This window comes from Triticum aestivum, chromosome 3D (genome assembly GCF_018294505.1).
Source record: "Triticum aestivum cultivar Chinese Spring chromosome 3D, IWGSC CS RefSeq v2.1, whole genome shotgun sequence".
NCBI classification, from domain to species: domain Eukaryota; kingdom Viridiplantae; phylum Streptophyta; class Magnoliopsida; order Poales; family Poaceae; genus Triticum; species Triticum aestivum.
The window spans coordinates 345,349,830-345,372,857 of record NC_057802.1 but is presented as its reverse complement, the minus strand read 5'-3'; positions in this window follow the sequence as shown (position 1 = coordinate 345,372,857).

Below are 23,028 nucleotides of genomic sequence, written 5' to 3'. Positions count from 1 at the left end.
CGCGGCCGTCCCCGTAAGCACACCGCGACCCCCCGCTCCCGGGATGGCGCCGCGGCGCGTGGCAGCGGTCGCTCCGGTCGCGGCAGCCCTGTTGACGAAGGGAGACGTGCCGTGGTTGCGCGGCCTCCCCGGCCGCGCTTCCACTCGGCAGAGGTGCTGCCGGAGTTCGTCATCTGGTCCGAGAACCCGGCCGGCAACTGGCTTCAACTCCCGCGCTTCTTCGTCGACGAGAGCCTCTGGTCCAGGCGGGCTCTAGCTGCAGGACGGTTGCTGCAGTAGGGCTTCTTGGGTCGTGGTCGAGGTCTCCGCCACGGGCAACATAGCCCTGGCTCGCGGCTGGCAGACGTTCGCCTGGGCACGCGGCCTGGGCAGGCGGTGCACCCTCCATTTCAAGTATGATGGTGACGCGACTCTCTATGTGAGGGTGTTCGGAGAAGATGGCCGCCGCGCCGGGTGCTGCCTCGAGGAAAACGACGGTGAGGAGGTGCTCGGCCTTGGCGATGGTCGGGACGAGGAGGAGGGCGAACCCGCCCTTGGTGCTGACTGCATCTCGTCTAGCTACGGTGGCTCTTCCCTGGGCGACAGCTCCAGCAGTGGTGGCTACGACCAGCCGCCATGCCGCCGCGCCCGCTTCGAAGGTGGCAGCGGGTCGACTCATCGTCGCGCCTCCATGAAGCGGGAGGAGGGGTCCGGCAGAGCTCAGGGCGACGCCTAGGGCCTGCCCCCATGGACCGCTGTAGGGGCAGGTGCTGCTTTTGTTTTGTTCTTCCTTTCCTTCCTGCATCAGAAAAGAAACCAGTATGGGCCCCGGAGGGCGTGTATCGAACTACGATTTTCCAATCTATGCTCTGTTTGTTGTTTCCGTGCTGTTCCGTTATTTTGTGTAGAGGTAACTTAGCTCGGCACGCTTGGGGTGGCCTCCTTCTCGCGAGGGACTTGCTTCCTGCTGCCTGTCGAGGCCTTCCTTAACTCAGTGGTCATTTTAGGAACTGCAAAAAGCTCGTTAGGAGGCTCGCTAGGAGGCTTATTGTTCACCTGAGCCTTGACCCAATACTTCGTATCGCGATACTCGAGGGGCATGGATTAGGAGAGGTGCGCCTGCTTGTGGGCTCGAACGAGGATGCCTCGCGAAAAAAATGGACGAGGGGCAGAGAAAGGGGAAAACGCTCGCGAAGGGACCTGCCCAGCCCCCTCGCGAGGTGGGCGAGAGAGAGAACAAGTTAAACCAGAATCAAAAACGGCGGCAAAAAGCAACAGAACCAAACCAGCAAGGAACACCAAGAGCAAATTTTAACTAAAAGGAGGCGAGGCAACTACGAAAAGCAAATGAAAAGCCGTGTCCGGCACCTAGTCTAGTCTTCAAGTCTTCTCACCAGCGTGGAGCTAAGTGCTGCCACTTGGACGTGAGAGGGAGCCCCTGAGGCCCGAGGGCGGCACTCCTGAGACTCCGGGGCGTGTACAGCCCCACTCATTATTACGTGAGAGTGTCACGGGCGGCGATCTTTACAGGTACTGGACCTTCTTCACAGGCACTGGGCCTTTCTTCACAGGCGTTGGGCCTTGCTTCATGGGTTGAACTTCCAGAGGTGCTGGATGTTCCAGGCGTTCTGGATGGGCACCCCGTCCTGTGTCTCCAGGCGCGCGGCGCCAGGCCTAGAGACATGGACGACCTTGAATGGGCCCTCCCACATGGGTGAGAGCTTATGCAGCCCTTCCCTGGAGAGGACCCACCTCAGCACAAGGTCACCCGTCTCGAGCGTCCTAGAGCGGATGCTGCGGCAGTGATATCGCCGCAGCGACTGCTGGTACCTTGCCGCCCGTAGTGCGGCTTCATGGCGACGTTCCTCCCCCAGCACGAGGTCCATCCGCCGCATGGCATCCTGTTGCGTTTCATCAAACGCTAGGACCCATGCGGAGCGATGCCTGACCTCGTGAGGGAGGACCGCTTCTGCTCCGTAGACGAGGAAGAATGGGGTCTCGCCCGTTGGCTTGTTGGCGGTGGTGCGGATGGACCACAGCACGGACTGGAGCTCGTCGTACCAGCCCTTGCCGCAGGCCTCGACTTCTTCTTGAAAGTCCTAGTCTTGAGGCCCCTCAGGACCTTTGCGTTGGCGCGTTCGGCCTGACCATTGCTCCTGGGGTGTGCCACCGAAGCGTAGCAGATCTACGTTCCAAGGTTAGCACAGTATGTTCTGAAGAGATTACAAGTGAACTGCGAGCCGTTATCAGTGATGATGCGGTTGGGGACCCCGAAACGGCTCATGAGACCCTTGATGAACTTGACCGCGGAACCAGCTGGGATGGTGCGGACGGCTTCCACTTCCGCCCACTTGGTGAACTTGTCGATGGCGACGTAGAGGTAGCGGTAGCCCCCTGGCGCTCGAGGAAATGGGCCCAAGATATGCAGCCCCCAGACCGCGAACGGCCAAGTGAGTGGGATAGTCCGGAGGCCCTGAGCTGGCTGATGGATCTGCTTGGCGTGGAATTGGCAGGCTTCACAGGACTTCACCAGGTCGGCTGCGTCGTTGAGCGCCGTGGGCCAGTAGAATCCGCTGCGGAATGCCTTGCCGACGAGGGTTCGTGAAGACGAGTGGTGCCTGCAGTCCCTCCCATGTATGTCGGATAGCAACTCCTTCCCCTGGTCTCTGGACATGCAACGCAATGAAACGTCATTTGGCTGCTTCCTGTATAACTCACCGTCCCGGATGCAGTATGCCGTGGCTTGCCGGGCCACGCACTCCGCGTCCTCCTCCTTCTCCGGCAGCGTCCCTTGCATCAGGTACTCCTTGAATTCCTTGGTCTAGAATCCCTCCTAGGGCTCTAGCGCCAAGAGTAGGCACGCTCCCGAAGTCAGGCCACAGGCTGGGGCTCCCGTGGCAGGCGGCTGCGGGAGCTCCTCCCGAGGCTGAGCTGTCCTTGAAAGTGGTGGCATTGCTGACGGCTTGAAGAGCCGCTCCTCGAAGATGCCAGGCTCTTGGGGCTACCGCTTGGATGCCCTCTTGGCAATGTCGGCAGCTTCCTTGTTGGTGCCACGAGGCACGTGCTGCAACTCCAGGCCCAGGAACTGCTTTTCCATCTTGCGCACTTCCGCGAGGTATGCCTCCATGTGCTTGTCCTTCGACTCGTATACTTTGTTGGAGAAGTCGACGAGAAGCTGCGAGTCGCCCCTGATGGTGAGCCACTTCACCCCAAGGGCTGCCGCAGCTATTAGGCCTTCAGATTTTGCAAGGTTGTTGGAGACCTTCTTGCCCTGCTGGAAGCAGAGCTGTACAGCGTAGTAGAGCTTGTCTTGAGTGGGCGAGACGAGTACTGCTCCAGCACTCGCGCCCTGGTGCGCGAAGGCCCCATCGAAATATATAACCCAGCCATCGGGCGCCTCAATTCCCGGCGAGGTGGACCGGTCCTCGCCTACTTCCAATATCGGGGCATCCATCCATTCTGCCACGAAATCAGCGAGTGCGGCTCCCTTGATGACCCTGGTCGTGCTGAACTCCAACTGGAATGCCTGCAGCTCGATGTTCCACTCAGCGACACTTCCAGGGGAGTTGGGGCTCCTGAGCACTCTCTCCAATGGGTAGGCTGAGACGACCTTGATGGGGTGGCCCTGGAAGTAGTGCCGCAACTTCCATGAGGCCACCAAGAGCGTGAGCAAAAGCTTCTGGGGCATGGGGTATCGCGCCCTTGCGTCCCTCAACACCGTGCTGACGAAATACACCGGGTGCTCGACGAGGGCTGGCGCGTTGGTGAGGCTCGTGTCCTGGGAAAGTTGGGGTGTCTCGCGAGGTGGTGGAACCCCCGACGCTTGATCGCTTGCCTGGACCTTGACGGTGTTGTCCTGCTGAGCTTGGTCCTCTGCCGATGCTGCTACGGTTCTTGCGGCGTCTTCCTGATCTTGCGTCAGTCCGGCTGGCGGCGTGGTTTGGCGTAGCACGCCTTTGGCTTGGTGTTCTTCCCGAACCGCCACTAGAGCTGCGCTGGCTGAGTACGGAGTGGCGGCAAGATAAAGCACTAGGGGCTCAAGAGGCCACGGCGCCACCATCACTGGAAGGCTGGTCAGGTAGCTCTTGAGGTCTTGAAAAGCTCGGTCGGCCTCCGGGGTCCACTCGAACGGGCCCTTCTTCTTCATCAGCTTGAAGAAGGGTAGGGCGCGCTCTCCTAGCTTGGAGATGAAACGCCCCAACGCAGTCACCCGTCCAGCCAGCTTCTGCATTTCCTTAAGGGTCTGAGGTGGGCTCAAGAGGCCGCGGCGCCACCATCACTGGAAGGCTGGTCAGGTAGCTCTTGAGGTCTTGAAAAGCTCGGTCGGCCTCTGGGGTCCACTCGAACGGGCCCTTCTTCTTCATCAGCTTGAAGAAGGGTAGGGCGCGCTCTCCTAGCTTGGGGATGAAACGCCCCAACGCAATCACCCGTCCAGCCAGCTTCTGCATTTCCTTAAGGGTCTGAGGTGGGCTCATGTCTTCGATGGCCTTGATCTTTTCTGGGTTCACCTCGATCCCTCTGTGGGACATGAGGAATCCCAGTAGCTTGCCGGAAGGGACACCGAACACGCACTTTTCATGGTTAAGTCGCAAGTTCACCTGGCGCAGGCTCCCAAAGGTCTCCTCTAAATCTTGGATCAAGGTTCTTGCCTCCCGAGATTTCACCACAATGTCGTCGACGTAGGCCTCCGCATTTCTCCCGAGCTGCCGCCCTAAGGCGATGTGCATCAACCGCTGAAAGGTTGCACCCGCGTTGCGCAGTACGAAGGGCATGCAAGTGTAGCAGTACACCGTGCATGGGGTCAGGAACGCTGTCTTCTCCACATCTTCTACCGCCATCTTGATCTGGTGATACCCTGAGAACGCATCCAGGAAGCACAGCAGGTCGCACTCGGCGATGGAGTCGATGATCTGGTCGATGCGTGGGAGCGGAAACGGATCTTGCGGGCAGGCCTTATTGAGGTTGGTGAAGTCGACGCACATTTGCTGCTTCCCGCCTTTCTTCGGCACAACGACGGGGTTTGCCAGCCATTCGGGGTACCGAACCTCGCGAATGGTACCCGCCGCCTCCAACTTGCAGGTCTCTTGGACGATGAAAGCCTGCTTCTCCGTGGACTGCCATCTCGCCCGCTGCTTCACCGGGCGTACGTTGGGGCATACCCTCGAGTGATGTTGAATCACTTCTCTCGGGACCCCACCAGCTGCTTGGGCTCCCACGCGAATATCTCCTTGTTTGCGTGCAAGAACTTCACCAACGCTTCCTCTTGGTCTGGGTCTAGGTCGGCACCTATGTTAAAGGCGGCTCCCAAGGATCCATCTTCATCGACCGGCACTTTCTTGGTTTCCGCCTTGTCTTGGGTGAACAATTGCTTCTTCTTGGTGGGTGCGGCCTCCTTGGCCTCGGGGGCGCCCGTGCTGATGGGCTGCGCCGCCGCGGCAGTCTTGAAGGCAAGTTTGAGCGCCGCCACGGCCTCCTTGGTGTCCCCCTTGATAGTGAGGACACCCTTGCTTCCAGGAATCTTCATGAGGTTGTATGCCGGGTGGGTCGCTACCATGAACTGGGCCAGAGCCGGGTACCCGAGGATGGCGTTATACGGGAGGCCGACGCGGGCGATGGCGAAGTCGACCAGCTCGGTGCGGTAGTTGTCGCGCGTGCCGAAGGTGACGGGGAGGCGGATCAGCCCCAGGGAGAGGGCGGTGCCGACGCCAACTCCTGAGAAAGGCTTGCTGAGGCTGAGCCGCTCGAGCGGCACGTGAAGAAGGCTGAAGGCCTCCACGGAGAGCACGTTGAGGCCGGCACTGCCGTCGATGAGGGTCTTGGTGACGGCTACATTGCAGATGGTGGGCGTGCAGAGCATCAGGAGCATACCTGAGCTGGAAGTGGTGACGGGGTGGTCTTCTCAGTCGAAGGTGAGGTCAGCCTCAGGCGCAACCCAGCCCAGCAGAGCCCCCGAGCGCTTGGAAGCGGCGCCGATCTGGCGAAGGAATGGCTTGACATGGTGATTTGAAGGCGGTGCATGAGAGCTGCCTAGTAGGGCCGCGACCGTGTGGTGCGCCGGTGCCGCGTAGCGCACAGTGAAGAGATCGCGCAGCTCCTCCCAAGATGCCACTGTGGATCTGGGAAGGTTGAGCAGCCAGGCGCGCGGTGCGGCGGTGAGGGCCATGGGAAACCAGTTGGCCATGACCTTGTCGTGCCCCCGGCCTCGAGGACAGCCTCCTCGTATGCCAGCAGGAAAGCTGTCGGGTCCGCCGCACCGTCGTAGCGCGGCGGCATCTCCAGCTTGAACGTGGGTGGCCACTGCATCTGCCGCAAGGCGGGGGCCAGGGCTCGAAGCCCCCTAGCCCCATCGTCGGCGCCGGCCGTCGGAGCTGGTAGCGGGGCGCCTGCCATGAGGGCGGAGCGCGGTGGTGGCGCAGCATAGATTGGTGGAGGGCTACGGCGCACCCCTACTTGGCGCGCCAAATGTCGGATCACGGGTTCTGGCAAAACCCTTAAGGTTCGAACACTGGGCTGCGCGCGAAGTTCTTCCCCTACTGATCCACGTACTAGCTTTCTAAGATCTCAAGAACAAACTCATGAACTCACAACACAAGGGACACAAGATTTATACTGGTTCGGGCCACTGTTGTGGTGTAATACCCTACTCTAGTGTGGTGGTGGTGGATTACCTCTTGGGCTGATGATGAACAGTACAAAGGGGGAAGAACAACCTCCTGAGGATGAGGTGTTCTTGTGCTTGGCCGACTTGTGTGGGTGAGGATTACTCAAGATGAGATGCCTCCTACTATGGTGGCTAGTCCTATTTAGAGAGCCCCTGGTCCTCTCCCCAAATATTGAGCAGGAAGGGAGCCGACAACGGCCAATTTGAAGGGGGACAGCTAGTACAGCTTATCCTGACAAAAGTAGTCTTCGCCTGCAAAAGGCTCTGGTGGTGACGCCGCCTTGGGCTCCATGGTGACCTCCGTCTTGCCGTCCTGTTGGTCTTGGTCTCGTTGCACTGATATGGAAACCTTTGCTTGATGCCTCGGTACTCCGCGCCTGCGCTTGCCTCCTTAGCACCAAAGGGGAAACAAGGACGCTGCGCACGCTGGCGCCCGCCTGGTCTTGATCGTCATGGCTCATGTCACGAGAACCTCGCGAGGTTTGCCTTGCCTTGATTTCTTCGCCCCTCGTGAGCCTGCCTGGCGAGGCCGCTCCTGAGGAGGTCTTGCATCGTCCGCCTCGCGAGGCTTGGCCCCTCGCAAGGGTCTTGAATGCCTTGTTGATGAAGATGGGCTATACAGGCCTGCTAGCAGAGCCACGCTGTGGGCCACAGGCAGGCAAGTCTGGGGACCCCCGTTCCCAGGACGCCGACATCGCGGGCTTTGTTAATATAGTTGGATCATATGGTGTTTTCCCTTCTCTATCTTGTTGTGAATGAGTTTTCCCTTTGAAATTTTGTTCTTATCGGATTGAATACTTCTATGAATTTGAGAACATTTTATATATGTCTTGCTATGAATAGCCGTGGTGACAATGGGGGTATCATATTGATTAACTTGATATTTATTTTGGCACTCAAATCGTGGATTCCTGAGGTGACATTGGGGTAATCTATGCATAGGGGTTGATGCATGTTCTTGTCTTTGTTTCTCCGGTAGAAATCTTGGGGCACTCTTTGAGGTTCTTTGTGTTGGATTGAGTATTCTGAATCTGAAATTGTTTGATTCACATCGTATAATCAACTCATGGATACTCGCAGTGACATTGGAGTATCTAGGTGACATTAGAGTTGGTTGATGTGTATCGTATGGTGTTATTTTAGTACGAACTCTTGGTTAGATCGATCGGAAAGAATAGCTTGGTATTATTTTAGTATGAACTCTAGGATAGATTGGTCAGAAAGAATAGCTTTGAGGTGGTTTCATACCCTACAAACAATTTCTTCTTATGTTCTTCACTAGGTAGGAACTTTGAAGTGATTCTTCATCGCAAGTTGAGGGAAGGTTATATGATCCAATTATATTAGCATCGTTGAGAGATTTCACTAGCGAAAGTACAGACCCTAGGCCTCATTTTCAAGTATTGCAATACCGTCTGCGCTCCGTTTTATAAATTGCTAACTTGCTGTTTTAATTGTTACTATTACAAAAATCAATATCTATTATCCATATTACACTTGTATCACCATCTCTTCGCCAAACTAGTGCACCTATACAATTTACCATTGTATTTGGTGTGCTTGGGACACAAGAACTCTTTGTTATTTCGTTGCAGGGTTGTTTGAGAGAGACCATCTTCATCCTACGCCTCCCATGGATTGATAAACCTTAGGTCATCCACTTGAGGGAAAATTGCTACTGTCCTACAAAACTCTGCGCTTGGAGGCCCAACACGAGTGTACAAGAATAAAGTTGCGTAGTAGACATCAAGCTCTTTTCTGGCACCGTTGCCGGGGAGGTGAGTGCTTGAAGGTATATCTTTAGATCTTGCAACTAAATCTTTTAGTTTCTTGTTTTATCACTAGTTTAGTTCGTAAAACAAAACTACAAAAAATGTAATGGAGGTTGTCTCATATTATTCATCTTTATAATGTCTTTTGTGAAAATGATGGAAAGTAAAATTGTGCTCAATTGATAGAAGAAGAATTCAATAAAATGTTTGGCATAAATGATGAGCATGATTGCAATGTTGTTAGTATGAATTCTTTGAATATCCATGATGCTAATGATATGCAAAGCCATAAGCTTGGGGATTGTTTGTTTGATGAAGATGATATTTTTAGTCCCCTAAGTTTTGATGAGAATGTTCACTATGATGAAAGCATGCCTCCTATTTGTGATGATTATGGTGATAACATGTATGCTATAAAGATTAATGATATCCATGAAACTTTTCAGCATGATTTCAATGCTCAATATGATCATGCCAATCAAGAATCACATGATAGCTATTTTGTCGAGTTTGCTCCCACTAATATTCATGAGAATAAATTTGCTTATGTGGAGAGTAATAAAATTTCTATGCTTGTGTATCATGAAAAGAATTCTTTATGTGATAGCTATATTGTGCAATTCATTCATGATGCTACTAAAAATTACTATGAGGGAGGAACTTATGCTTCTACATATCTCAATAATATCAAGCTTGTTTTGCCTTCCTATGCTAGTTGATTATTGTTCCCATAAGTTGTTTGCTCACAAAATCCCTATGCAGAGGAAGTGGGTTAGCCTTAAATGTGCTAGTCATATGCTTCCTGATGCTCTCTTTTTGTTTCAATTCTTATCTTTTACATGGGCATCATGGAAATCATCATGCCTAGCTAAAAAGGCATTAAAGACAAGCGCTTGTTGGGAGACAACCCAACATTTATCCCTACTGTTTTTTTTGTGTTCACATGATTATGCTACTGTAGTAATCATGTTTTATACCTTTTGTTTCATTAAAGTGCCAAGTAAAGCCTTTGGGATAGTGTGGATGATAGTTGACTTGATTCTATGCAAAAACAGAAAGTTTTGTGCCCAGAAACGGAATTGTTAAAATTCACTGGAGCGTCGAAAATTTCTGAAATTTTTAAAGTTGATGGTTAAACAAATTTTCTACGTTTTGCCAATGTTTCAGAATTTTTGGAGTTACAGAAGTATGAACTTAATTCAGATCTTTACGTACTATTCTATTTTTGACAGGTCCTGTTTTCAATGCATAGTTTGCTTGTTTTATGGTTTCTATAGCTTATATAAAGTGATATAAATTGTGGAAATGATAAGGTATAGTAGGAATTGTGTGAGAATAATTATGAATCTTGTCTTTGACAGTAACAAAGTGAATGATTTGTCTTTATCATACTAACCCATCTCACAAAGTTCCGTTAAGTTTTGTGTGATTGAAGTTTTCAAGTTTTGGGTGAGATATCGATATGAGGAGAATAAGGAGTGACAAGACCCTAAGCTTGGGGATGACCAAGGCAGCCCAAGGTAATATTCAAGGACGATCCAAACAACTAGGCATGGGGATGCCCCGGAAGGCATCCCCTCTTTCATCTCCAACATTATCGGTAACCTCACTTGGAGCTACATTTCCATTCATCACATGATATTTTTTTTGCTTGGAGCATCATTTTATTTTATTAGGATTTTCTTGTTGTTATTTAGAATAATGTTTTATATCTTTTACTTAAATAAAAATGTCAAGTATAGCCTTTGCCATGCTTATTTTCCAAGTCTATATGTTGCTGTTTGAAAACATAAAGTTGCATGCTAGTGCGTGAATTCTTGAGAAAAGTCAGTATGTGATAAAATGTTGAAATTTTTTGCAGAATAAGCTTTGATAAATTTTCTACATTGTGGTAAATTTTTAGAATTTTTGGAGTTAGGGAAGTTTGAGTAAAATTGCACTCTTTACGGACTGTTCTATTTAGATAAATTGTTGTTATGTTTGCATTGTCTGCACATGTTTGCTTGTTAAATGATTCTATTTGAGGACATGACTATTAAATATGCAAAGGAATTTAGAATGCAATGTTAAATAATAATTTTAGTGATTTGCTACAGTAGAGAATGATAAGGTTTTGCATTGATTTAGACTAACTTATCTCACAAGTTCTTGTTGAGTTTTGTGTGGATGAAGTTTTTAAGATTTAGGGAAACCGTGATATAAAAGGAATTAAGGAGACACAAGAGCTCAAGCTTGGTGGCGCCCAAGGCATCCCACCTTTCTTCATCAACAATTATCGGTTAGTATATGTTGAGCCTAAGTTTTTGCTTCTTCACAAGAGTTGTGCTATTCTTGGAATGTCATTAATTTTGTTTTGCTTGTTGTTTTAATAAAATACTTAGATCTAAAAATTTCTAAATAAGAGAGAGTCCTTAAATAACTACCCATTTACTTAACTACTCGATCTTAACTTATATATTTTTGGATTAGCTTGTCATTTACTCTTGTGCTTCACTTATATCCTATGAGTAAATTGTGGAACGAATTGAATATCATGAAGTTGAAATTATATCATGCCTAGTCGTAGCTTCACATTGAGTTTAGAAAGTGAAATCTTTCGAAGCTTAACAGTCACAATATTGGTCATACTAGCAATTCATGAATGATTAGTATAAGGAAGAGAACTCTCACATAGAAATATATTATCTTGGACATCTTCTATGATTGTGAATACCCATTAATTATTTTCAAACTTGAGCAACTTAGTTGAAGTTGGACAAGGAAGACAACGTAATGAGTTATGGCCGTGTATATTTGCATAGAAGTTATATTGTTATGGATCCTCCAACATGTGGTGTCTGCCTAGGATCTTTTGCTAGCCAAAAATCATACTAAGTAGAGATACTACTTGTGCATATAAAAACCCTTAAACCTAGTTTCTTGCCATGAGTGTCCACCATACCTACCTATGGATTGAATAAGATCCTTCAAGTAAGTTGTCCTTGGTGCATAAAGCAATAAAAATTGCTCCTAAATATGTTTGATCTTTTATTGCAAGGGAGAATTGAGCGTTGTACGAACTTGTGATGGCAAAGTAATAAAAGCGACAGACTGCATAATAAAGGTTGCTATCGTAAGGGGTAATATAACGTGACGTTCCTTTGCATTAAGAGTTTGGGCATCCAAAAATAAAAACCGCACGACAACCTCTGCTTCCCTCTGCGAAGGGCCTATCTTTTACTTCTCAGTATTTACTTTTATGCAAGAGTCAATAGAATGCATTCTCATTTCAACCTCAATTATTCTCTAGTTGGCAAGCATCATGTGGTGGGGAAAGATCTAGGCACATATGGCTAGTCAAATATATTTGATCATGACTTATTATTGTTGACAATTATCTCTATGATAAATGAGTTGGGAGGCAAAACATTAATCGCCTATCTTTCTCTGTGTTCGATGGGTGCCATTTGTTCTAAAAATATGCTTTGAGTACTAGCAATAGTGGAAGACTATATGATGATTGAGTATGTGGAGCTCTTACTTAGACTCTGTTGAATAAGTTGAATTGCAATTGTTTGGTGACTAAGAATATAGGTTGTTGAGTTTCAAGAGAATTCATTGTTTGAACCTTAACATGTGAATTGGTTGCTACTTTAACATGAGAAGTTTTTATGAGAAAGAATTACTATTATGATGCTAGGAAAAGTGATTGAAATTATGATTGATCAAATTTATGCACTATGCTAGCATTCACACTTCATAAATTATTTGTTTTATCATTTACCTACTCGAGGACGAGTAGGAATTAAGCTTGGGGATGCTGATACGTCTCCATCGTATCTATAATTTATGAAGTATTCATGCCATGTTTACAAAAAAAATATGATTTTGGTATGATTTGGATGGAACTAACCAAGACTGACGCTGTTTTCAGCAAAACTACCGTGGTGTTGTTTTTTGTGCAGAAATAAAAGTTCTCCAAATCTAACGAATTTTTTTGATGATTTTTTGGAACAAAAGAGGCACTAGAAACTTCGTGGGAGGACCAAAAGGTGTAGGAGGTGAGCACAAGACACTTGGGCGCGCCACGAGGCCCTGGTGCGGCCATGTGGGTTATGCCCACCTCGAGGCCCATATTCGCGTGATTCCAACGCTGAAAAATCCTATAAATAGAGAAACCATCAGAAATAACCCTAGATCAGAAGTTTCGCCGCCGCAAGCCTTTGTAGTCACAAAAAACCAATCTAGACCCCGTTCCGGCACCCTGCCGTAGGGGGAAATCATCACCGGTGGCCATCTTCATCATCCCGACGGCCACCATGATGAGGAGGGAGTAGTCTACCCTCGGAGCTGAGGGTTTGTACCAGTAGCTATGTGTTTAATCTCTCTCTCCCTCTCTTGTGTTCTTGAGATGTCATGATCTTGATGTATCGCAGACATTATTAATATAGTTGGATCATATGGTGTTTTCCCCTCTCTATCTTGTTGTGAATTGAGTTTTCGTTCTTATCTAATTGAATAATTTTATGGATTTGAGAACACTTTATGTATGTCTTGCTATGATAGCCGTGGTGACAATGGGGGTATCATATTGATTCACTTGATATATGTTTTGGTACTCAACTCGCAGAATCCTGAGGTGACAGTGGGGTAATCTATGCATAGGGGTTGATGCACGTTCTTGTCTTTGATAGAAATCTTGGGGCACTCTTTGAGGTTCTTTGTGTCAGATTGAGTATTATGAATCTGAAATTGTTTGATGCATATCGTATAATCAACTCACGGATACTCGCGGTAACATAGGAGTATCTAGGTGACAATAGAGTTGGTTGATGTCTATCATATGGTGTTATTTTAGTACGAACTCTTGGTTAGATCAATCGGAAGGAATAACTTGGTGTTATTTTAGTACGAACTCTAGGATAGATTGATCGGAATAAATAGCTTTGAGGTGGTTTCATACCCTACAAACAATTTCTTCTTATGTTCTCCGCTAGATAGGAACTTTGGAGTGATTTTTCATCGCACGTTGAGGGAAGGTTATATGATCCAATTATATTAGCATTGTTGAGAGATTGCACTAGCGAAAGTATGGAACCTAGGCTCATTTTCAAGCATTGCAATACCGTTTGTGCTCTGTTTTATCAATTGCTACCTTGCTGTATTTCATTGTTACTATTATAAAAATCAATATCTATTATCCATGTTACACTTGTATCACCATCTCTTCGTCGAACTAGTGCACCTATACAATTTACCATTGTATTTGGTGTGTTGGGGACACAAGAGACTCTTTGTTATTTGGTTGCAGGGTTGTTTGAGAGAGACCATCTTGATCCTATGCCTCCTACAGATTGATAAACCTTAGGTCGTCCACTTGAGGGAAAATAGCTACTGTCCTACCAAAGTCTTCGCTTGGAGGCCCATCACGAGTCTACAAGAATAAAGTTGCATAGTAAACATCACACCACCATGATGGGCGGGCTCACAAGGTATCTCTTGAGGTCCTCAAAGGCCGGGACAGCCTCCGGGGTCCACACGAAGTAACCAATTCTCTTCATGAGCTTGAAGAACAGCAAGGCGCGCTCGCCTAACTTGGAGATGAAGCGCCCCCAGGGAAGCAACGCACCCGGCCAGCCGTTGCATTTCTTTGAGGGTCTTGGGGGGCGCATCTTATCTATGGCCTTGATCTTCTTAGGGTTGGCCTCAATCCCTCGATGGGGGACAAGGAAGCCGAGGAGCTTGCCAGACGGGACCCCAAAAATGCACTTGTCGGGGTTAAGCTTTAGGCTAACGGCGCGCAGGTTGGCAAACGTTTCTTCCAGGTCTTCGATTACTGTTCTTGCTTCGCGCGATTTGACCACAGTGTTGTCTACTTAAGCCTCTGTGTTCCTCCCAACTATGGCCCCAGTGTGATGCGCATCAACCGCTGGAAGGTGGCACCCACGCTTCTCAAGCCGAAAGGGATGCAGGTGTAGCAAAACACACAGACGGGGAGATGAAGGTCGTCTTTTCAACATCTTCCTTCACCATCTTCATCTGGTGGTAGTCGGAGAAAGTATCTAAGAACACAACAGGTCGTACTCGGCGGTGGAGTCCATGATTTGGTCGATGCGCGGGAGAGGAAAGGGATCCTAGGGGCAGGCCTTGTTGAGGCTCGTGAAGTCGACCCACATGTGCTCTTTCTTGCCCTTCTTGCGGACGATGACCAGGTTGGCGAGCCACTCAGGATGGCGCACACCCCTAATGACCCCGGCTTCTTGCAGCTTGTGCACCTTTTGGATGATGAACGCTTGCTTTTCCGGCGCCTAGCGTCGCACCTTCTTCTTAACAGGACGCGCGTTGGGGCAAACCGCCAAATGGTGCTCGATCACCTCCTAAGGGACGCCAGATAGGTCTGACGCCTTCCAGGCGAATACATCCTTGTTTGCTGAGAGGAAGGCGACGAGCGCGCCCTCCTGCTCGGGGGAGAGACCGGCACCGATGGTGAAGGTAGGACCTGACCCAATATCATCAACCGACACCTTCTCAGTTTCAGCACGGTCCTGAGAGAACAACTGCTTCTTCCTCACGGGAGCGTCCTCCGGAGGCTCGGCCCTACCATTTGTGTCCGGGCGCGAAGCTGCCGTGGCCCTGTAGGCGCGCGTGAGGGCTCGAACCGTGTCCTCCTTATTCTCGACGACTATAATGACGCCGCCGCTGCCCAGAATTTTGATGATGTTGTAGCCGGGGTGGGTTGACGCCATGAATTTGGCGAGTGTGGGCGACGTCAAAGTCGATGAGCTCGGTGTGGTAGTTGTCGCGGGTGCTGAAGGCGACTGGGAGGCGCACCTGCCCCAGGGGAGTGGTGGATGATTAATACTACGCAACTTTATCCTTGGAGACTATGTTGGGCCTCCAAGTGCAGAGTTTTGTAGGACGGTAGCAAATTTACCTCAAGTGGATGACTTAAGGTTTATCAATCCGTGGGAGGCATAGGATGAAGATGGTCTCTCTCAAACAACCCCGCAACCAAATAACAAAGAGTCTCTTGTGTCCCCAACACACCCGATACAATGGTAAATTGTATAGGTGCACTAGCTCGGTGAAGAGATGCTGATACAAGTGTAATATTGATGGTTGATATAGATTTTTGTAATATGAAAATATAAAAACAGCAAGGTAACTAGTGGTAAAAGTGAGCGAAAATGGTATTGCAATGCACTACAAAAAAACACATCCATGACATTTTGGGCCGAATGAATTTTTTTTCTGTCATGCTTATGACACTTCTATGACGATTATTGTGACAAAACCGGGTATCATCATAGATGTGGTGGGTTCCTACTTCTATGACAAAAAATTATGACAAAAAATGGGTTTTTCGTCCTGGGCGGGCCGGAGACGCAGCTGCATGACATTCTTTGGGCTGTCCAGATGGAAAAAACAATGGTAGAAGCGAGGGCGAGGAAAATATTGGGGAGTTCCCGGTTAAAGTGGGTGGTCGGGGGCCGAGCGATGCGCGTTTCTCTCGTACACGTACGCGCGTGTGTGCGAGGCGTTGGGCTCTTACTGAACCCGAGCGAGGCGTTGGGCTCTAACTGAACCCGAGCGATTGCACTAGCTACGCTACTGAACACCGATCGATCCCTTGCTGTTAACTGAACACGAGTGATTCCTTCACTGCTACTGCTAACTGAAGCCGATCGATGCTGCCTCTGGATGAACAGTGAGCGTTGTTGGGGGATTCCATGAACAGTTCCCGGTGGGAGGTAGGATGAACAGGACCCCGTGGTAGTAGAGGCCATTGCCGCTGGATGAACAGGACCTCGATCAAGCCGGTTGGGGTGCATGAACAGGACCCCGTGGAGGGCTGGATGAACAGGACCCCATGGAGGGCTGGTTGAACAGTAGCCGCTGGAGGGCCGGATGAATAGTAGCCCATGGAGGGGTGGTTGAATAGGACCCCGTGGAGAGGGTTGGTTGAACAGTAGCCGGTGGAGGCGCGGTGGAGGCTGGATGAACAGGAGCCCATGGATGAACAGTCGCAGGTGGAGGCGGGAGGAGGTCGACGGTGGATGAACAGTAGCCCGTGGATGCTGGAGGACGTCGACGGTGGAGATGAATAGTATCGCGTGGAGTCCCGTTTTGCGATACGCCACACCCCTCCCGATAAACAGGACCCCTGTTTCGACCGTAGCACTCCAACACAAGTCTGTTTCCTCCTTTTTGCAGTATGCCACACCCCTCCCGATCAACAAGACCCCGTTTCGACCGTAGGAGGTCCAAGAGAAGTCTGTTTCCTCCATTTTGCAGTACACCAGACATGAACAGGATCCCGTTTCGACCGTGGCCGGTCGAACACAAGGCTGTTTCCTCCGTTCTGCGGTAGGCCAGGCCTCATTTCGATCGGTTGTCCATCCAAGCCGGTTGGCTCCCGATGAACACGACATATTGTGTTGCCTCCCGATGAACACAACGCATTCCGTTGCCTCCCCATGAACACGACGATGATGCAGTTTCTCCGTTCTGACCCAGCCATGTACACGACCCCTGGCCATACGTATGCGCAAGTAGGCAGTCGAGACCCCGCCCATATGTACGTATGTGGCCGTATTTAGTTTCTTGCACCCATGTTGTACGTACGTGTACATGCCACGTGTGCGCCTCTACTACGACATGTGCGTGCCTCTACTACAACATGTGTGTGCCTCTACTATGACACGTGCCCTTCCTTACACGGCCACGGTTCATCGCTGCAGCTTGCAGACAGACTGATCGACCAGTATGTGCGTACACGTTCGCGACCAGAATGACAACGCTACGTACGCTCGACCAGGTGGGTCCCGACTGACAGGCAATTCCTTGCATGCGAAGATGTAGCTGGTGGGTCCCAACAGTCAGGGGGTGAATCATTTTTCCCATAATATGGACGCACTTCCTTGCGTGCGAAGATGTAGCTGGTGGGTCCCAGCAGTCAGGGGGAAACGTTTTTTTCACGAAATACGGTGGCCCGTCCGATGGGTCCCAGTTGTCGGGTGGAGGAATAATTATTTTGCACGTAATAAGGAGGCACTTACTTGCTGCTGCCGTGGATCAAGCTATCAGCCTCTCCACGTACAGTACTCTTCCGATGGAAGTCGGTCGTTGACCACGTTGACCATGCCGCACCGAGAGCACCAGGGCGGTGGACGACGGCAAGGCCTAGGAAGGGGACGACGCGGAGCCGGGGAAGACGCGGCAATGGATGCCCACGCGGAGAGGAGTACGAGGGTTCACTGCTTCGGCTGCGGTGTGAGGCTGCCGTCGCCGCAGAATAACAGGGGGTGTGGGTGAGTAGAGGGATGACCTGGCCAGCTGTGGGAGTAGTAGGGGGCGGTGAGGCCTCTGCGGCATCACAGCTGGCCATGGGAGGCAGGAGCACGCCACATGACCGGCGCTGGTTTGGGCGGCTGGAGCAAGAAGACCAGAGGTTGAAGAAGCACTACGGCCGTTGGATGGACATCGTACGATCACTGGAGCTAGAATCGTTCATATTGACTAAGGATACAAAGCCCTCCATCCCCGTCAACTTAGTAGGCCCACAAGTCAGCCTCCCACTATGCTGGGTCCCAGCTAGCAGGTGGAGTATTAATTTTTTTGTGCGTAATAAGGAGGCACTTCCTTGCGTGCGAAGATATAGCTGGTGGGTCCGACCTGTCAGCGGGGGGAACATTTTTTCGCAAAATATAGAGGCCCTTCCGATGGGTCCAAGATGTCAAGTCGAGGAATCATTATTTTGCGCGTAATAAGGAGGCATTTCCTTATGTGCGGCCGTGGACCCAGCTGTCAGCCTCTCCACGTATAGTCCACATCCGATGGATGTCGTTCGTTGACCATGTTGACCACGGCACGCCAAGAGCACCATGGCGATGGACGACGGCGAGGCCTAGGAAGGGAACGACATGGAGCCGGGGACGACTCGGCAGTGGTTGCCCATGCAGTGGGGAGTACGAGGGTTTCCTGGTCCGGCTGCCGTCGCCAGAAAATAATAGGAGGTGTGGGTGAGTAGAGGAATGACTTGGCCAGCAATGGAGTAGGGTGGGGCGGTGCGGCCTATGCGGCAGCATAGCCGGCTACGGGAGGCGGGAGCAGGCAGTCCCACCGGCGCTTGTTTGGGCGGCTCGAGCAAAAAGATCAGTTATTGAAGAAGCAGCACGGCCGTTGGATTAACATCCAATGGTCACTTCTGCTAGAGTCGTTTGTGGACTAAGTTGAAAAAGCCTTTCGTACACATCAACCTAGTAGACCCACAAGCCAGCCTCGAAATCTGTCCCAAACAACATACAGCCCGAAGTTTCTAGCCAGATTCAAATTAATTTAAAAACTAAACATACCTTAATTTAAATCCAATGAAATTTTACCCGCACAAAAAAATGAAATTTAAAATATCAAAATCCGAAAGAAAAAAGTATTTTGGAACTAATTGCGTGTTTGCTGTATTTTTTCATTTTACAACCCATTTAATATTACTTATAGCCCATTTCTTATTATTTATAGCACATTTTCTGGGCAAAATGCATCCCTCCTCGTGTTGAAAGATTTCCGGCCCAGCAGGGCGTATAAAAGCAAGTAGGCCTACGTTGGTTATTCTGCAAAAAACAAAATAGCTTGGCTAGCCATTTTCAGAAAGGAAAAAAAACAAATTGGGCTGGTCATGTGCTAAACATGAAATAAAAGCCTGGGCTAGACGGGCCATAGCTCCCGAACAACCGAGTTGATACCCTTCTCCGTCCGGAAAAAACAAAATTACTGCGCGCGCTGCCGTGGCCCTACTGTCATCCTCACCATGTACAGTCATCTCCTTATTCTTCTCGGTAGTTGACCATGTTGACAACACCAGAGGGCGGCGCCGCGGCGAGCGAACCAAGGCGGAGGACGATGGTGAGGCCTCGGACGGGAATGAATATGAGCCAGGTAAGATGCGCAGAGTTTTAGGGTGCGATGTGGCCACGATGCGTGCGTGGCAGCACAGCCAGCCGTGGGGGGCGGGAGTAGGCGGTCCCGCCGGCGTTGGTTTGGCTTTGGCAGCTGGAGGAAGAAGAGACTGAAGAAACACGACGGACGTTGAATGTCAATCTAGCGGTCAAGGTTGGCACAGTCGTTTGTTGACTACGCTGACACCAAGTAGCATACTTTTTTATATAAAGGAAGAAAAGACAAATTGGGCTCCTTCGCCTGATAACATTCGCCACATAAGTGACTAGCACCCTTGGTTTTCAACCGAGAGGTCTTTGGTTCGAGTCCTAGGAACTCTCAATTTCGTCCTCCTTCCTTCGTCACAAAAAAAGAAAGAAAATCGAAGACTTGATAAGGCATACAGAACAAGCTAGTGTACCAGTAAACAGACGTTGCTGAGTTTTAGAAAAAAGAGAGACGTGCTCTTATAGCTGGTTTGAATCCAAACCTAGACTATGACTATATATATGGTGCTATGCTACTCTGCATGTAATGAAACTGACATATCCAACGTTCGCTTCTCCTCCTCTCTACTTACTCTGCCTAGCATCAGAAGCTCTGGCCGCAGCAACCATGTCTGCTGGCTGCTCGTCCACGTGCTCTTCAGCTGGCAACAACCAGATATGCGCCAAGTCGCCACCTGTACCTTCGCCTGTGGGTCTCATCACACCCCCGCAGGCACACGCATCGCAGCCGGTTGCTCATCGCAACCCACTGCCGTTGGTGTGGTGCCACTGCTGCAAATCACGCGGAGTCATCCATCGCGTCTCAACAACAATCCTCAACCCTGGCCGAGTCTTCTACAAATGCCTGAATCATGGGGTAATAATATGCTTAAGTGTTGTTGTGCTGCTTTCAGTTGCTGATTTTTTTAATAGTTTGGTTGATAATCTTCCAATTTGATTCGTGCAGAAAAGGGAAGATTCGTGTGATTTGTATTCTGGGAAGTTGGTGATGTGGGGGAATGCAACTACGCTGATTATTTGGTTAGCCGAGGAATCCCAATACCAGCAGGTTGGGGCGTTGGACAAGTAACTGAAGGAACGGCAGAAGAGGAGGATGCAGAGCAGAAGGTTAAAGATGCAGTTCCTCTGATCATGGCCAAGCAACAGCTGCTGAACAGCCTTGACAGCAATGAGGAGATGAAAGAGCTTGTGAAGATAATGGGCAAAATCGATGTGCTCTCCAGTATGACAATTTATATGCACTCCACTCCACATTTGTAGATAAGGCCTTCCCTCGTTCATCCTTTTCTCCTACAAGATCTTGATGTTCCGTGCAACGCACGGGCATCTTCCAAGTTTTCTATAAATTTAGTCGAATTTCATGAAGTTTGACTTCAGTCAAACCTAATATGCAAAGTAAATAAAAATAGAGGGAGTATCTTACTCTGTGACCAAGATGGAAGGGAAAACGAGACAACTTATTGTTTATTTGAGCGGTTCAAGTATAATCATGTGGCGTTGCTTATTTCTCATTCCTCTCCAACCCTCTTCTCCATCGATCATGCCGCCCTCCGGTCGAGTCCATCCTCCTGCATGCCTCATTTGAACACTCCGTCGAGTATCATTCGCATGTGGGCCTAGACCATGCTTGTATTTCCAATGTTGTAATTTTTCTGACATGCATACAAACAAACGGTTCGTTTAAAGTTTCACTTTGCCTCCACTACGTGTCGCTTCCCGTCTTAGTTTTGACATCCCATTCGGTTCATGCCCCGACACATCTTGATGAGATCGATTGATGTTGAGAGATCAATTGCGTGCCGTGCAAGCAGATAAAGGTTTGGTCTGTTTCAATGATAGAAATGACCCACGGGGGGGGGGGGTCTGTGGGGATCAGAGGGAGTATATTGTATGTTCATAAGCGAAATGAACGTATTGTACCCACCCAAGTCCTCTTTCAATCGATCTCCGGACCCCGAGATGAAATCGAGAGAGAACGAGTGGGTGCATGTGTGATACCTAAGGCGGATTCAAAATTTTGAACTGGTGATCATAGCATCCACAAATCATATATAAAGGGTATTCAGTGTTTGTTTCGCTTTGTAACTTACAATATACTCCCTCCAATCCTTTCTAGTTTACATATATGTTTTATGTGTAGTCAAAGTATCTCTACTTTGATCAAACTTACAGAAAAAAGTATCAACATTCAACAACGCCCAATCAATATTGTTAGATTCGTACGTACTCCTAGATTTGTATTCAAACAGAGATGGTTTCCAATTTGTTCTTAACCACGTGAATGTGCTTGTTCTTGCGCATGCTCTTCCTACTAGGATTTCGCCATGTATAGCCAGTCCAATAGTAACTTTTTTTAAGCTCCCTATTCAATAGTACTAGTGGAGTACTGACAACATCTGTAGCAGAGTATGCAGTGCTCATAGTACTCCCTCCTTCCATTTATATAGGGCCTAGTCAGCAAGCTATAAGACTTTTCATGTCATTAAAATCCTACTTGGAGGAGTGAGAAGAGAGGAGAGAGAGTGAAGCGGGCTCTTATTCTACAGCCCGGCTATAACACACAGATCAAGAAAAAATATTATGCATGCAACTTGTCGGTGGGAATGACACCTATGGGGTCACTGGGATCCCTTCTACGGTCGGTGGGCGCGAGGTTGTGCAAAGAGCAGGTCTGACAGGAAGCACAGGAGTCGTTTACCCAGGTTCGGGCCGCGAGGATGCGTAAATCCTAGTCCTGCTTTGGTGGATGTATTGAGTGTTCTTGGGCTCTTGAACTAGCTACGGTGGCTGCGTAGTTCCAAAAAGCTGAATCCCCCTCCTGGTCGCCTCGAGCCTCCTTTTATAGGAAAAGGGGTTGCCACAGTGGCACACAGGAGGTGGAAAGGCCTAAAGTGCGCGAGTTTATCGCACGGCATCACGGGACAAAGTGCATTAAATGCGCTACTTAGGTGTCCATTAGCTTTATCGGGGACGGGAACGAGGCCCGTCCCATCCGTCGCCGCTCCGCCTCGCTTCGACACGCGCCCCGGCCAGCGGTGCATGCAACGCCATGTAGGCAGGCAGACTGCTGAGGTGGTGCGATGGCAGGGCCTTCACGAAGATCTGCATGCCACCACGTAGGTGCTCGCTGAGTTGGCCTGGAAGCCGCGTGTTGCCACGCAGGTGCCTGCCCAGCTGGTTGGGCTGGCAGCTGCATGCGAACGGCGGCGGAGTCTTGGCTGGTGCGGGCCTGGCAATGGCCCTGCTGACGCCTTCTGCAAGGGTCTTGCCGGGGGCCCGGCAAGGGTCTTGCCGTGGCGTCACAGTCGTCCCCGGCAAGGCGCTTGCCGGGGGTCTTGTGGATTCCCTCGGCTGGGATCCCGCCGAGGGTCGCCGTCTTCTGGTCCTCATCTGATATCACATGTTTATGATCTTGACAAAGATCTGCATGCCACCTCAGAGGCGCCTCCCAAGCCTTGGGTCCAATGTAGTTGGTTGGGTTGGAACCCGTGGGCTCAAGGGTGGCTCGCTCTGTTGGTGTTGGGCAAGTTGCCCCAGCAAGGGCCTTGCCGAGGAGTCCACCTCGCCCCTCTGTCCTTTGTTTCTGGCCTTGGCATTGCCTTCGGTCGCCTTGTGCCTTTGGCTTCTCTCTGTCTTCCCTCCTCTGCCCTGCTTAGTGTGGCCGTGGGCGCGGCTCTGTCTGTCCGTGCACAAG